General features: G+C 33.4%; 1 protein-coding gene across 1 annotated transcript in view; it reads right to left on the reverse strand.

Moving 5' to 3' along the window:
- The window catches only part of FAT1 (FAT atypical cadherin 1), a 369,065-nt gene extending 358,811 nt beyond the window's left edge, over window positions 1-10,254 (reverse strand). Inside the window, exon 1 of the mRNA XM_053703897.1 lies at window positions 9,896-10,254. The gene's annotated coding sequence lies outside the window, so the exon portion shown is untranslated. The remainder of the gene's footprint in view (window positions 1-9,895) is intronic.
- Between the last annotated feature and the right edge of the window lie 862 nt (window positions 10,255-11,116).

The following is an 11,116-nucleotide window of genomic DNA, read 5'->3' on the forward strand; positions in this document are numbered from 1 at the left end:
ACAGAAGGTTACAAATATGCTCCACTTTTATAGGTAACCAATAATACAAATGAGACAGTAAATATGATAAATGTAAATGTATGGGGGTATTTCCCATTTGCTTTAACCTTCTCAGATTGTGAATGCTGGAATGAAAGTGATGTTGTAATATTAAAGGGACAGTATACTGTAAAATTGTTTTCCCTTTTTTTTTTTTTTTTTACTTTTTTTACCAGCTTCAGAGCATAAAATGTACGAGAATTTACATTTTAAAGGGACATTAAACCTAAATCTTTTCTTTCATGATTCAGATAGAGAATACCATTTTAAACAACTTTCTTATTTACTTCTATTATCTAATGTGCTTCATTCTCTTGATATTCTTTCCTGAAAATCATATCTAGATAGGCTCAGTAGCTTCTGATTGGTGGCTGCACATAGATGCCTCATGTGATTGGCTCACCCCTGTGCATTGATATTTCTTTAACAAAGGATATCTAAAGAATGAAGCAAATTAGATAATGGAAGTAAAATGGAAAGTTGTTTAAAATTGTATTTTTTACCAGAATCATGAAAGAACATTTTTAGGTTTAATGTTCCTTTAAGGTTTATTTGTGTATATTAAATAGCTATTTTTTTTTGTTTTGAAGCCACAACCTAATAAAATGGGTTGATCTTGTAGGTATAATCAGATCTCATTACCGTATCACATTGTGTACATATACCTGCTTCTTTATCTTATATCTGTCCGTAAACCAAAGTGCAATACTTGGAGAGAACAATGGAAAATTAACATTTATCTCTTTTATACCCCACTGAGAGTGTAATGTCTTCTGCTGGCTGTGTTTACACAGTTTATCTATATCTTGGACCACAGGCCAGACACTTTCAAAATAGGTGGTGATAGCACAGGCTAAATCAACTATTTCAAATGCCAATATAAGGGTAATGGAGCTACTTGTAAACAATTTAATACACTCCAGCAGGTAACGTGGACCATTGGGAACAAATTAAAGTGGAGAAATTTTTTGAGTAAACTGTCCCTTTAAAAGGATATAAAATTTCATATATATATATTCAGTAGCCATTGTTGAAGCAAGAATAATGTGCTTTCTGTTAAAGGGCCATTATTGTAAAAAAATTACATGCTGTAATTCGTTAGAGCTGGGCTTGACTAACCCAGGAGCCAGTAAACCACTGGCTCCTAGAATTTTACCCCTGGCTTCTAACATTTAGGATTATTCTCCAAATATCTGTATACAAGCACTACTGTCTGGCTCCAAAATATTCTTACTGGCTCTTCCAATTTTAAACAGATTTGTTATCACTTGCGCTAGAGCATGTCATTTTAACACTAGCAATGCTGCATGTCTAAGGGGTTGATTACAATCCTTTAGAAAAACGCATCAAATTATTTATCTACTAAAATCATCATAGATTTTAAGGGTATTTTCTGTTAATAATCATTGAATACCTTTTTCTAAAGGGTTGTGAGATCAACCCCTATGTGTTTAATCACAGCAAAGGGTTTAAATACTGTTGGTCCCAAGTGAAAACTGCAGTGGGGGTTTTACACATAGACTTGCTGTGTAACTCACATTACATGCACTAGAGCATGTCATATTTTCAACTATTTTTCACTAGAATGGCCCTTTAAAGTATTTTTTTTTACATACATAATTTTTTTCTTTTTGTTTTTCTTTCTACAGCAAGAAACTACATCATTGCAAAAAGTCTACCTATAAAATAATTTAAAATGTCATTTTGTTGGAAATTTATATTGTTTTACAGTGCAAGGATAACCGTGGACACTTAGGGATAAATATAAATGAGGTCATGCACTAATTGGGTAATCATTGTGTAGTATGCCTGATTATTACTCATAATTTTACACTTTTTGGTAATTTTAGTTTTGGTCATAATGCTCCTTTCTTCCAAAAAGCTAAAAAATATTATATATATATATATATATATATATATATATATATATATATATATATATATATATATATATATATATATACACACACAGTTGTATGCAAAAGTTTAGGCACCCCTGACAATTTCCATGATTTTCATTTATAAATAATTGGGTGTTTGGATCAGCAATTTCATTTTGATCTATCAAATAACTGAAGGACACAGCAATATTTCAGTAGTGAAATTAGGTTTATTGGATTAACAGAAAATGTGCAATATGCATCAAAACGAAATTAGACAGGTGCATACATTTGGGCACCCTTGTCATTTTGATTTGAATACCTGTAACTACCTAGCACTGATTAATTGGAACACACAATTGGTATGGTGAGCCCATTAAACCTTGAACTTCATAGACAGGTGCATCCAATCATGAGAAAAGGTATTTAAGGTGGCCAATTGCAAGTTGAAGAGTGGCAACATGGGGGCCGCAAAACAACTATCAAATTACCTGAAAACAAAGATTGTTCAACATTATGGTTTAGGGGAAGGCTACAAAAAGCTATTGCAGAGATTTAAGCTGTCAGTGTCCACTGTGGAGGAACATAGTGAGGAAATGGAAGACCACAGGCACAGTTTTTGTTAAGGCCAGAAGTGGCAGGCCAAGTAAAATATTGGAGAGGCAAAGGGAAATGATGGTGAGAACGGTCAAAAGCAGGCCACAGACCACCTCCAAAGACCTACAACATCATCTTGCTGCAGATGGTGTCACTGTGCATCGTTCAACAATTCAGCCCACTTTGCACAAGGAGAAGTTGTATGGGAGAGTGATGCGGAAGAAGCCTTCTCTGCACACACGCCACAAACAGAGTCACTTGAGGTATGCAAACGCACATGTGGACAAGCCAACTTCATTTTGAAAGAAGGTGCTGTGGACTGATGAAACAAAGATTGAGTTATTTGGTCATAACAAGGGGCATTATGCATGGCGGCAAAAGAACACAGTGTTCCAAGACAAACACTTGCTACCCACAATACAATTTGGTGGTTGTTCCATCATGCTGTGGGGCTAGTGCCAGTACTGGGAATCTTGTTAAAGTTGAGGGTCGCATGGATTCCACTCAATATCAGCAGATACTTGAGAATAATGTTGAGGAATCAGTCACAAAGTTGAAGTTGCGCCGGGGCTGGATATTTCAACAAGACAACGACCCAAAACACTGCTCAAAATCTACTCTGGCATTTATACAGAGGAACAAGTACAATGTTCTGGAATGGCCATCCCAGTCCCCAGACCTGAATATCATTGAAAATCTGTGGGGTGATTTGAAGTGAGCTGTCCATGCTCGGCTTCCATCAAACCTAACTTAACTGGAGATGTTTTGCAAGGAGGAATGGTCCAAAATACTAATTACAGGCTATAGATGCTGTTATTTCTGCTAAAGGAGGCTCTACTAAATATTGATGCAATATTTCTGTTGGGGTCCCCAAATTTATGCACCTGTCTAATTTCTTTTTGATGCATATCGCACATTTACTGTTAATCCAATAAACCTCATTTCACTACTGAAATATTACTGTGTCCTTCAGTTATTTGATAGATCAAAATGAAATTGCTGATCCAAACACCCAATTATTTATGAATGAAAATCATGGGTGCATAAACTTTTGCATACGATTGTATGTATGTGTATATATATTTATATATATATATATATATATATATATATATATATATATATATATATATATATATATATATACATACATACATACATACATACATACACACACATATATATATAAATATATACACACACACATATATATATATATATATATATATATATACCATTCCCCATTTCCCCTCCCATAAAACTAAACCTGTATACATAATATGTCCCTTTAATACATAAATTCTGCATTTATATCATGGGCTGAATATTTTAGATCAATCTTCTATCCTCACAATTTTTTTCTCATAACACAGCGAAAATTATCCACTTTGTAGTCTAATTACTTTTGCCTACTTGGAAGATGTATATGCATTTTATATTATTATTATTATTGTTGTTTTTTCCACAAAATTATGATTATTTTATTTATCGAGAAAAGTGATTAAAATTATCATTAAACATGACACAAGTCGCCAAAAAAACAAAGATTAAGTGACTTGCTAGTACCCTTTGTTGCGGGGGGACCCGCGGGGGAGTATGGCTGGATGATACCAAAAGAGTGCAGTCTCTACATATATGTATGCTTAGGCTTAAATATATATGAATATCCATGTACATTGATATAATCTTAGTTCTTGTATTTCCACTCGATGATAATAGTATAAAATGTAACAGTTTTACATTGCAAATATATTTGAAATTAACCTGTATGATGCCTTATTTTTTCTTGTTATTGTCATTTTTCAAGCTGTAACCGAAATTATGTTTCAATAAAGCTGTTTTATAAAAAATAAATAAAAAAAAACATTATCATTAAACATGTTATAGTTGGTAAAGGTATTAGATGATCTTCCTGTCAATGAAAAACTAAAAAAATAAATACTGGCAACAGTTTCTCTACATGAGATTTGTATCCTTAAAGGGATACTAAACCCATTTTTTTTATTTTCTGATTCAGATAGAGCATGCAATTTTAAGCAACTTTATAGTTTACTCCTATTTTATCAAATTGTATTCATTCTCTTGATATCTTTATTTGAAAAGCAAGAATGAAAGCTAAGGAGCAGGCCCATTTTTGGTTCCGCACTCTGGATAGCACTTGTCACCAATCAGCAAGTGCTACCCAGGTGCTGAATCAAAGATGGGCCGGCTTGTAAGCTTACATTATAACTTTTTCAAATGAAGATACCAAGAGAACGAAGAAAAATTAATAGGAGTAAATTAGAAAGTTGCTTAAAATTGCATGCTCTATCCAAATCATGATAAGAAAATTTTGGGTTTAGTGTCCCTTTAAAGGGAAATAAAAGTGCAAAAAGAAAATGTTCTAATGTGTTAAGCAAATAAAGTTAAACACATAGTTAAAGTCAGCTCAAGAGCGGCAATACTGGAGCCTATCTGAACACATCTAGGGAGCCAATGGCAAGAGGCATATGTGTGTATCTACCAATCATCTCTTAGCTACCAATAGTGCTGCTGAGCCTACCTATGTATGTTTTTCTTTCAATTATAAGGCCAAAGGAAATAATAATAATACTAGTAAATTGAAAAGACTCTTCAAATGACATACTCTATCTGAATAATAAAAGCTTAAAGGGACACTGTACCCAATTTTTTTCTTTCGTGATTCAGATAGAGCATGCAATTTTATGCAACTTTCTAATTTACTCCAATTATCAATTTTTCTTCGTTCACTTGCTATCTTTATTTGAAAAAGAAGGCATCTAAGCTTCTTTTTTGGTTCAGTACTCTGGACAGCACTTTTTTATTGGTGGATGAATTTATCCACCATTCAGCAAGAATAACCCAGGTTATTCACCAAAAATGGGCCGGCATCTAAACTTTCATTCTTGCATTTCAAATAAAGATACCAAGAGAATGAAGAAAATTTGATAATAGGAGTAAATTAGAAAATTGCTTAAAATGGCAAGCTCTATCTGAATCACGAAAGAAAAAAAATGGGTTCCGTGTCCCTTTAAATAGACATTCTTGTGCAAACATTTTCAGCAGATTATTTTTTTTTTCCTATTCAGATTACAGCATAGGATGTTTTGGCTCATTTTCGTTAAATAGTCTTGTCTGGAATGTGAAAAGTGTCGTCTTTACAGGTGGTCTGGTATAGTGGAGGTAATATTTGAACATGCTACTTTTTATTTTCTTTTTCAAATAAATCATTGAATAAATATAATTACCAGAACTGATTTATTAAAGTTATTGCATCTCTCATTTATCCTTTAAAACAAAAATAATTTAGGGATTTTGAAAATGTGTTTACTCCTATGAAAATATTCAGCTAATTAATGAAGCTACATCTACCTTTTTTCAAAGGCTAAAATGGAAACATATACATTTTTTATCAAGAGTAAAATAACAATATATTAATATATATATATATATATCTATAGCTATATCTATATCTATATATATATATATATATATATATATATATATATATATATATATATATATATATATATATATATATATATATATGCTCAATCACAGCCTAAAGGCCAATAATCCAATGATTTATTTAAAAAATGTTCTTTGTTCTAAAAATGTATCTTAGATCCTACAACAGGTTACTAGTTATGCCTTAAAGAGACATTAAACACTAAATAGATTCTAGATAGAATGATGCATTCAAATGAAAGATTAGTCTGGGAATAACATGTAGATGTATTTTTTAATGTTTCATTCACTGTTTAAATATTGACAAAAAAGTGTCAAATTTTAGTGTTTCATTCACTATTTAAATATTGACAAAAAAGTGTCAAGTTTTAGTGTCTATAAAACAAGGGGGGCTGACATATTGTAACTTAGGCTACCTTCTCTGCTGTGGCCAATTAGAGACAGTTATAAATAGGTCAGCCAATGGCTGTATGGGATATAACAATTTTCTGCACTTCCATTTCTAACAGGAACTGAAATGCTCACAATTTTAAAATGCAGAGTTTTTTTTTTAATTTCATGTGATTTATCATTTTATATTACCATCTTAAAGTGTAACTGCGTCTAATTAGCGCCTAAATTCAGTAAAAAAAAAAAGACATTAGTGAAATAATTTTGGGAAAGCCTCATTAAAGAAATGCATGTTTAATAGTGCCCTTGTTATTGTAGGTAATTCTTTCCTTTTTTATTAAAAGCCTGCTGACCATGAGATCTCTATAATATGGTAACACACATTCCTTGCAATTGTATTTTCCTTGTATACACAGCTGGGAGTCTAGAGTAAACTAAACATTCTGTAGCCAGGGGACAAAAAGGATCATATGCCCTGCAGAAAAAGAACTACTAACCTCCCTTGTCTGACTCATAACTGGGGGAGGGGGAAATCAGCTGCTATGCAAACAAAGCATCGGAACTTTGTACTTTATCTCAGTCTACAGTAAGTATACACCAGGAAAGTTCAGACTGAATACACATCATTGATGTGGGGGTCAAAAAAAATCTAGAGCAGTTAATCTGCCTGTCAAGACTCAGACACCCAAGTAAAACAAAATCATAAACATGGGCAAATAAGCAAAAGCTTTGATTAGCCAAGTCAGTAATATAATTATAATTCAAAGTGTAACCTTTATATCCAGGAACGGCAAAGCATTTAACCTTTGTGAGAGATAATCTGACTCTAAAAGTCTAACAGCAACATGTCAAATTCTTTAGAAAAATTTCCAGCTGGTAAGAGAGCATAAATGCCAGAGGGGTAGGCTGATGGAAGGAAATGTTGAGACCACCCTTACTTTCACACCATCATTCAAATCACGGGGTGTCTGAAAATATATAGCCAAATAAAGATTTTTATAATTGCAAAGTCTGTTAGCACTTTCCCATAATTCAGTGTGCCAGTAATTCTAAATAACTGCACTGTACTTGTAATAAATGATACATCTGCTGAAAAGTAGGCGAGCTAATGCTATCTAAGTAGCATCAATGCAGTCTCTGTTAGGGAGTGATTTATCATACAAAGCCTAATAAGTGATCACTTGTGGCCATATTGTGGTTAACTAACTTAACTTATGGGAACAAGGGCAGCCATCTCAACCACAAGATACATGTATCAAGAAAACCTTTGTGCTTGTTATAAACATATTTACAAAATCATATTGCTCTACTTAGTTAAGCTTTATTTTTATGTGTGCTGAACAAATGCAGTTTGTTCAAGGGACAACAATCAGATGCACTATTTCAAAAGACTCTACTTTTTAAGCAAAATAATTTTAATTACTAAGTTACAAAACCACTACACAACCATCCATGTCCCATCTAGATAAGGATGCAGTCAATATATCATCATTTAGAGCAGCACTGGAGCTCACCAGATATACAATTGTGAATATGTGTTTAACCCTTTTTGCAAGGGTTAAACACATAGTAGAATGCTTTTGTTTAAAAATGACCTAACATTATAATTGCCCCTTTAACCACTGAAATGACAACATTTCAGTATGTAACTAAATATAGCCACACATTTTAACTCTCTGGCTGCCAGAAAAGTCTGGAATATATTACAAAACAATGCATTGTATTAGTATCTGACAGGTAGAGGTTTAAAACACTAGGTGGATTGATAATATACACTATTTTAAAATGCTTAGGTACAATTGCTATTTTTTTTACTTTATTACAGATTTTAATAAAAAAAAAAGTTAAAACAAACTACAACTCTGAAACCTAAAGGAAATCATACTTCGGAATGGCCAGTACATCTAATTAGCTGTGAAACTGAGAATATTTAATGCACTTAAATATGACACATTCATTGCACTGCACTACAGGATATGCATTAGGGTTCACAAAAATTGACTTCAAGCTAATTATCATTGAGTATAAAAAGAAAAGTATATAAATGGAATCACACATTATATACACTTTAATAATTTAAAAGCCTTCAATTTTGGTTTGATTAATTAATTTGTGTCAAAATCTTAAACAATATTAACCAGGATTAAATCAACAAAAGTTTTCATTTTTATGACTTAGTGGGCTGTTTGTGTTTATAACCCAATAGGATACAAAATAAATATAAACATGAGCTAATATATAGAAATAGATGCAGGCTTTTGAAGGCATATACATCAAATGCATTTAAATATATTTTATTTGTATACAGAATATTTAAATATGCATCATGGTCATTAAATTATACTGCATGTTATATTCCACAGGCATGGATGGTTATATGTGTTCCCAGACTGGGTAACCACATACAATTTAAGGAATGACTGTGCTTCTCGTCAACCCTATTCAGCAGAAAGTGGTCAAAACCAATATATGATAATTATCTGACTTTTTATGTTTCACTCTATACTTCATACAGAACAGATACTGACTGAACAGCACATACACTTCTTCTTTGACCCTAACCTATGTTTTAAAGATTTTGGTGACACAAATGTCAAAACATTGGTTAAACCTAAGTACAGCATATTACTGTCAGTGTATTACAATAATAGAATAATTGGGTTGTCACAGGCAAGTAAATTACATTCTATTTCTATTCAATGTAATGCTTTAAACGGCTTCTTATTTTTTTTTTTTTTTACAAATTCTCCTCTATATGACGTTTTTAACACTTGCTAACGGTCTAAATAGATGGGCAAACTCTTGCCCCCTTAACTCTCTGATATTGCTGAAAATAAGTATAGGATCACACAGATCAGAGAATACCCACATATGAGATCCATAATTGCCTGAATACTGGAGCTCTGTCGGGTGCATTACTTTGCCTATTTAATCCTTTAGACATTTTAGATGAAAACGTAGCAAAACAATAAACTGTTAAAAAAATAGTAAATGTTTTAGAATGTCCCTTTAAAAGGAATTCCATTGATGTTGCAAAGCAAACGAGATGAAACTGGTCATGCAGATAATGCACATCGTTTCTTTATTTCTTTTTATTCTACATAATACGTATATTGATTGCCACAATTGCTTCCTCCTCCTTTTATGTATATAAAAGAGCAAGCATACAGATGGCCTTTAATCTTCACAGAACCTTTCAATATGTATCAACATTTTTTTCTGTAAAAAAGAGATATATAACGTTGACCTGGCTGAGGGTGTATTACCATTTTAACTACCCAGAGGGCGCTGCACTACAATACATCAAGTTATTTCTGCAGCATCTTTAGTAATAAGTTCAATACATATATATAAAAACATTTACTATTTTATTTATCTAGTACTCCAGGAGCATTACGGGCCCTAAGTAATTTTGTTTTATTATTTTTTTACAGTCCTGTATATATTTTTGATATACGTATATGTGTATTCTATTGTTTATTCGTGTTTATAAAAATGACAAATCGATTACTTGAACTTACCAGACCAGCTGGATCTGTAATTTTTGTATTCGTCCTAATTTCGAGCTATTTTAATGAAGCCCCATCAGCTTTAGCAACTCGACCTCTTGTAAAGTAAGAACTTTCCCCCATTTCGTTTTCTTTTCTGCACAACCACAAGAACAAAAGTGATCCCAATACTGTCATTCAATCCACAATCCACTCTCAGCATCCAGAATCGTTAGACAATATATACAAGCAAAAAATAGCTCCACTGCATATAATAAAGCAAAAGAATGTGAAAGCAACATCCAGAATTGAGAGGAAATTCCAAGTTCTCAGGGCATGTCCAGGCAGCAGAGTGATTGAACTTGAGGAAGCTGCTGTCTCACTGTGCACTCCGTTCTATGCTCCCTCCCTTTGCCTGCCTGTCTCTCCAGCCAGCACTGGGACAAGGCACACCGGAGGGGCTGTGACGTAACAGGCTTCTGCACGCCTTCACTTTTATAGACAGGGTCTAATAGGGGATTTTTACTAGGAAAGAGCTTTGCCCTTCTTTTCCATAGTGCCTCCCACACTCTTAACACTTTGACTACCAAAGAGGGCTGCAAAGCAGTGAGTTGTCACTGTGACCAGCAGCCATAGGCTTAGACGTTTCTGATCTTACACTTATTTTGGTGTACTTTTTCTAAGTGTCTGCATTCTATTTGTAAAAATCACTTGAAAAAAATAAATCCACATTCCATTTACTTTATCATTTCATTCCAGCATTGCTTCTTACAGTTTATCTGTGCCTTCTTGATGCATTCCTTGCTCCTGCTTGCTGTTTACCAGAGAATTTCTTATCATTTTCCCCCTATTTACTCAGGTATTATATTCTCCTTGATCTTATTTTCACAATCCTCCTTGCTTAATAGGCATTTTCTGTCACGGCTATCCAATCCTCTCCACACTTTGCATTCATTCATCCTTTTTCATATTCAGTCTTCCTTAGATCCAGCTCCCTCCCCAACTCCTTTTGATAAGCACCTGGTATGAGAGAGGAGGGAAAGCAGCAAGACAATGGAGATGTCCCTGAGCTAAATTTAAAAAGCACTGATCATTTGTCTAGTGAGTTGTTGAAAAAGATTTGAGGCAAAACCTGCTGATCTCTGAGCTGTGACACTGAGATTAGACATCTAGAGAGGGACATTCAGAATTTGAACCTGAATCAGTTCAGGCAGGAAATATTAATACAAAAATGGTTTAGGTGCCTGGATGTAC

Source organism: Bombina bombina, chromosome 2, assembly GCF_027579735.1.
Source record: "Bombina bombina isolate aBomBom1 chromosome 2, aBomBom1.pri, whole genome shotgun sequence".
Taxonomy (NCBI): domain Eukaryota; kingdom Metazoa; phylum Chordata; class Amphibia; order Anura; family Bombinatoridae; genus Bombina; species Bombina bombina.